This window comes from Nannospalax galili, unplaced genomic scaffold (assembly GCF_000622305.1).
Source record: "Nannospalax galili isolate Female #2095 unplaced genomic scaffold, S.galili_v1.0 scaffold54, whole genome shotgun sequence".
In the NCBI taxonomy this organism is placed as follows: domain Eukaryota; kingdom Metazoa; phylum Chordata; class Mammalia; order Rodentia; family Spalacidae; genus Nannospalax; species Nannospalax galili.
In genome coordinates this window covers 6,170,800-6,177,497 of record NW_008341028.1, presented here as the reverse complement: position 1 = coordinate 6,177,497, position 6,698 = coordinate 6,170,800, and the positions used below count along the sequence as shown (strand labels likewise).

General features: G+C 40.9%; 1 pseudogene; it reads right to left on the bottom strand.

The window, feature by feature from the left end:
* Positions 1 to 293: 293 nt before the first annotated feature.
* LOC103736793 lies at positions 294 to 624 on the bottom strand (annotated as a pseudogene).
* Between the last annotated feature and the right edge of the window lie 6,074 nt (positions 625 to 6,698).

Below are 6,698 nucleotides of genomic sequence, written 5' to 3'. Positions count from 1 at the left end.
GAGGCTGGAGAGATGGCTCAGTAGTTAAGAACACTGACTGTTCTTGCAGAAGACCCAGGTTCGAATCCCACACCCACATGGCAGCTAACGACTGTCCATAATTCCAGTTCCGGGGGATCTGACAGCCTCTTCTATCCTCTGCCAGCACCGCACAACACAGGTGCACTTACCTACATGCATACACATAAAATTTTTAAAAATTGTAATAAAATATTTTTTTAAAAACTGACAAAACGTGTACAAAAAAATTCCAATTTCATGTCATTTTGAAACAGTAATCTTGAGAGACATTATCATCTAGGACCCTCTCTTCTTCTGCCACAGCCACGTCCTCTTCCTCTACCTCAGCCTCAACCTCTTCCTGCAACAGCTTCCCTTTTCTTAGATTTCACTTTATAATGTATCCAGAGGTAAACTGATAGAATAAAATACCAAATGTTATTTCCTCAAATACTTAATGTTTCCAACTGTACAGCCTCTCTTTAAGGTCATTTTCACAGTGTTAAGATGTGTATTCATGCTGACAACTACACTTGTGATTGTTCCATGGTCTTGTGTTCCGTTCTTCAGTTCAATAGTTACAGTTTCATGACTCAATTTCATCCAAAAACTCATGAGCTTCATCCTAGCAGCACCATCTCCCTCCTGGAGTGACTGTTCACAGAAGCCAGAATGTCTGCTTTTAAGGGTATCCTGAACTTAAATTTTTACTTGGTATTGTTCATCTACCTCCCCTAAAGTGTTGGCATTTATGCTTCTAATAAAGAGAAAAAGTAGCTAAGTCTCACTCATAATTGGGAAAGCACAAATTAGAAAACAATAGGTGATATATTTCACCCATTGAGTTCACAAATTTTTGAAGATTGATAAGGTGAAGTGTAGATGGGAATAGACTTCTGTTCTAGCAGAAAGGTTCTTTTTACAACCGCTATCCACTCATTAGGGAGTCTCATGGAATCTTATTCATAGTAATCATGCTTGACTGCTGTGATAAATAAATGAAGGACGTTGCTCTTACAGGCTCATTGATTTTTATGTGAACCAATGCCCAGCTGCTAACATGCACTTATGCAAAGCACTTTAGTCAGCCATAGCTGTTTTATAATCACTAATTCCTTAACTCACTGAGCACATATGCATTTCTTCATTTTATTTGTTTTTAATTTATTATTTGTGTGTGTAAGTACAGGCACAAGCATGCCACAGCATGTGTGTGGAGGTCAGAGAACAACTTTCTGGGAGTCAGTTCTTCTGTCCACCTTGTGAGGCAGGATCTCTCTTGTTTCTGCTGCTGTGTTGCCTAATCTAGGCTAACTGGCCTGTGAACTTCTGGGTGATTCTCCTGTCTCTATCTCCCATTTCGCCATGGGAGTATGGAAATTACAAATGTACGCCTCAGGTTCTTTTTGTTGTTTTTTTTTTTTTTCTTAATTATAGGTTTTAGGGATTGACCTCAGGTTGTCAGGCTTGCATGAAGAGTGCTTTTACCTACTGAGCCATCTTGCTCACACTTCATTTTATTTTACTTTATTTATTTTTGTAGGTGTGGGGGCGTGGGGGTATATGCAGGTGTGCATGCCCAAGGATATACTTGTGGAGGCCAGTGGTCAACACTGGAGGTCTTCTTCAATGACTTCTCCATCTTATTATTTCTTTATTTGTTTGCTTTTTGGGAAGAGTCTCTCATTGAACCCGAAGCTCAGTGATTCAACTAGACTGGCTGACCAGTGAACTCCAAAGATGCACCCCCCCACTGTAGCACTAGGATCATGGATATGTGCCACCTTGCTGACCTTTTTATATGGATTCTGGGGATCTGCACTCAGGACCTCATACTTGCACAATGAACACTTACCCACTCAGCAGCTCCCCAGCCCAGAATTTCTCTGTTTTAAACATCGTATTTTGTTTTACCAATTCCACAGTGCTTTCTCACAGGTTATTTCTATTGGTCTCTGCTTCAGTAACAATGGGATGTGGGATTTCAGATGAGGAAATTGAGGTCCAAAGAAGTTAAATGATCTCTCAAGATCACACAACCACTAAACAAATGATTCTAGCTTCCTGTTCCTCTGATTCTAGCTTCCATTAGCCTTCCATTTTTTTAAATTGAATTTTTGTAAATTTTATACAATATATTTTGATTGTATTTAGATCCACTCCCTTTTCTGCACTCCTTTCTACCCTCACCCAATTTCATGTACTCTATTATATATAATAGAGTTTTATTATATATAATAGAGTTTATATATAGAGATATATATAGAGTTTATATATAGAGATAAATGTCTATAGAGTCAAATTTGTATCCCCAAATGCCCTTCAGTGTGGGTCCAACCACTGGAGCCTTGGTTAACTTACCAAGAGCCTCACCCTTAAATGAGACTGACTCCTCCTCCCAGAAGCCATCAGTTGCCAATAATTCCTGAGATAGCACTGGAGTTTCTTACCCACTTCCCCATGTCAATGCTTGGATTTTGCCTAACTTCAGCATATGTGGGACTTGTCCATGCTGTCAGCACTGGGAGTTCACATGAGCAACTTCCCAGCTGTCTGGAAAACTGTTTCTTGTAGTCATCCATCACCTCTTGTTCTTACAATCTTTCTACCCCCTGTTCTGCAATGATCCCTGGGCCTTGGGAGGCAGAAGTTTGATATAGGTGTCCTATTCAGGGAAAAGCATTCTGTAGCCTCTTATTTTCTGCAAGTTAACCAGTTGTGGGTCTCTGTGTTAACACCATCTGCTACATAAAGAAAAGAGCTAAATGGGGTGGGGAAAGGGAGGGCAGGACAGAGAAGAGAGTATGGGGAGGGATAATTAACACGTTCTACTTTTATAATTGCTTTTAAAAACAAAGGCCAACCAGGTGTGGTGGCACACGCCTTTAATCTCAGTGCTGGGCGGCAGAGGCTGTCAGATCTCTGTGAGTTTAAAGCCAGCTGGGGCTACAGGGAGACCTTGTCTCAAAAAGACCAAAACAAAAATGAAACAAAGGCCAGTGAATGCATTTTCTCCCTTTTCCACAGAGTTCAAGTCATTCCAAGAAGAACCACATGAGCAGCAAGGCACAATGAGAATTCACCAGCTGGAAGCCTAAGGAGTGACTTTTGACCTCTTACCAGGATTGTGACCTTAAGAAGGTGGAAAGGATGGATGCTCACCAATGGGTATTGAAGGTAAAGGTGACACTGGGTAGTTCCTGCTAGCTGTGTGATTGAACGAAACTGATATTCTTTCCCTGTTCACATATTTTATAAATTATCTTTTTCTCTTGCAATGGACTTAGTCTCCATAATGTGAACCTATAATGGAAAAGCTATAAGATTAAAATTGTTCCTTTATTCCCACCTCTCTCTCTCTCTCTGCTTTTGAATTTTACATTTATTTATTTACTTATTTATTTATTATGTGTGTATGAGTTCACATGACAACACACATGTGGAGGTCAGAGGTCACTTTGTAGGAGTCAGTCTCTCCTTCCACCATATGGTTCTCAGGGATTGAATTCAGGTCCTCGGACTTGATGGCAAATACTTTTACTCCCTGAGCCATCTCACCAGTCTTCTCTCTGCTTTTGGAGACAGGATCTCATGTAGTCCAGGCTGATCTTTAACTCTATATGTAGTCAAGGATGACCTTGAACTCCTGATCCTCTTGCCTTCATTTCCCAAGTGCTGGGATTACAGGCATGTATTACCATGACAGGTTTATGTAGTGCTAGGGAATCAAACCCAGGGCTTCCTGCATGATAGGCAAGCAATCTACCAATTAAACTACATCTTCAACCCTCTCCTCTCCTCTTCTGTCTCTCCATGTCCCTCCCTCCCTCCCTCCCTTCCTTCCTCCCTTCCTTCTCTTTCTTTCTTTCTTTCTTTCTTTCTTTCTTTCTTTCTTTCTTTCTTTCTTCTTTCTTTCCTCTTTCTTGAGGTACAGTCCTTCCTAAGGGCTGGGGAAATCCCCACGGAACAGCAGCAAATGCTTTCAGGTAGCTTGGCATGTCTGAAAAGATGTTTTCTGCCTGGATCTTTTACTGTTTGGCATAACCACTTACATTGTTCATTGCCTATTATTACATATTTTTAAGTGACTTATTTCCCCACCTTACTTCCAATAATATGAAAGCTTTAACAACTGTTCTTCATAGTTTTAGTTCCCATAAGCCAGAACATTTAAGAGCTGGAAGGAGTCTTAGGTCACTTGATCCTGCCCATATCTTTGACCAGATAAAATATTTTTCCATTTAACTGAGAGAACATTGAATAGCCAGAAAGTCCGAGAGTTATCTCAGGTCCCACAGCTGGCAAGTCTCCCCATGTAGACTTATTCCATTCTTACTGTGTGACCATTTCAAATCAGTGATCCTGGCTCTTCCAAAAAATAGCAATGGAAGTCAAAAAGAGTCAGCTCTGTGATCATTGGTTGCTTTCTTTTTATCACACATCACAACTTCTCCTAGTCCTCACCATATTTTGATGCATTATTTATGAGAGCCATCTGGTCACAGGTTCCAGACAGAACGCTGGAATTTTAAAAAATGTGCTTGATTTCATAGGAAACATACAGTATAGCTCCAATCTGTAAAGTACCTGATCAACAGCCAGAGATGGGACAATATTTCTAACTCTACCTCTATCTGTATCTCTGTCTCTCTCTGTCTCCATTTCTGTCTTGGACAGGGTCTCTCTTTTTAAAAATTTTATTTTATTTGATGTATATGAGAATTTTGCATGTATGTAAGTGCATCCATGTCCTACAATGTCCATGAGGTCAGAAGAGGGTGTTGAATCCCTAGAAACTGGAATTACAGACTATTGTTAGCTGTCATTTGGGTGCTAAGAGGTGAACTGGAGTCCTCTGCAAGAGCAGCCAGTGCTCTGAAACATTGAGCCATCTCTCTGGCCCTGGGTCTCACTTTTTAACCCAAACTGACTTGGAACTTGCTATGTAGCAAAGACAGGTATCAAACCTACAATTCTCCTACCTTGGGCTTCAAAGCACTAGGATTTCAGGTGTGGGCCACCATACCAGCTGCTGCTTCCTCCTCTTTTCTTCCTCTTCTTTAATTTGTGTGTGTCCTTGCACTTTGAAATGTGTAAAGGTGCATGTGTGTGTGTGCACATGTATGTGGAGGGTCCCAGCTTCTAAAAATATTTATTTTTATTTTATGTATACGCATGATTTACCTGCATGTAAGTGCATCACATTCATGCAGTACCCACAGAGGCCAGAAGAGGGCACAAAATCCCCTGGAACTGGAGTTTCAGACAGTTGTTGGCTGCCACCTGGATGCTGGGAACTGAACCTGGAACCTCTGCAAGAGCAGCCAGTACTCTTAACTGCTGAGCCATCCCTCCAGCCCCAATTTCATTTAAAACATTTTTGCATATGTGTGTGTGCCTGTACTTGGTGCCCACAGAGGCCAGAAGAGGGTGTCAGAGTCTCTCCAAGCCCCAGAAATCCACCTGTCTCAGCCTTCCCAGTGCTGAGATTGCAATCACAGACCATTACATTAGGTGCTTTGCCAGGGTTCTGGGGGTCAAACTGAGGTCCTCATGCTTTCAAGGCACTTAACTGAGTTAGCTCCTCAGCCTCTTTTAATTAAAAAATTAAGATATAACTTGCATATAGTAAAGTGCATAAATGTTCAGTGTACAATTCAGACATTTCTGGATGTGCGTACACCATGTAATCACCATCCAAATTTAAATGCAGACTATCACTAACACCTCCAAAGACCCTTTGTCCCCCACATGAATCAGCACCATCAAGGGTAGCTCCCATTTCAAACTCTATCACCACGAATTAGTCTTGCTTGTTTTTGAACTTCATAATAATGGAGCCAGACAGTACTTATGGTTTTATGTCTGCCTTCTTTCTTCTTTCACTTAACATTATGCCTGAAAGTTGATTAATTGTATTCTAAAAATGCAGCTTACCTTCTGGCTCAAATCATCAGGGAATGTCTCAAATCAGGTATAAAATATGACAGCAGTACGCAGGAATGTAGAGTCATTTTAAAAGGCAGCTAGAAGAGAACTTTTTTTCAGTGGCTAGACTGGAATAACCTATATGCTCCTGGTTCTTCCTGCTCTTGCACCATCAATTTCTCTTTTCATCTCTGCTTTTAAGTGGGTTCTGATTCACCCAAGTATTCTCTTTTCTTCTGTTAATGGATAAATAACTTGTGTAATTTTCCCTGCTCACGTATATCCAGTGTTCCCTACCAGTGCTCCACAATCGATGGTGCAGAAGCTGGAAACAGCCCAAGCTATCAGCTAAGAAGTCTTCTGTCATCACAAGAAAAGCATTTCTATGCCCTATTTTCATATTCAGCAGACATTTACTGAGCACAAATAAGCTTTAATACATTTTGCCAGGTATTATGGAGGGCTACAAAAATAAAGCAGGCATGCATGGCCTCTGCCTTCCTGAACCTCCAGTTCAGCAGAGAAGTAACACAATGCAGATATCTACCTGAAAGAACATAATATAACAGGAAAGCAGGAGGAGGTCTTGTAGAGGTGAGTTGACTCCAGTGGGATGGACAAAAGAGAGGGCAGACAGTCAGCGTAATCAGCATGCATTATGTACATGGAGATTATCAAGGAATAAATTTAATTAAAAAAAAAAAGAATTAAGGGGGCTGGAGAGATGGCTCAGCAGTTAAGGGCACATCTGCTCTTGCAGAAGATGCGAG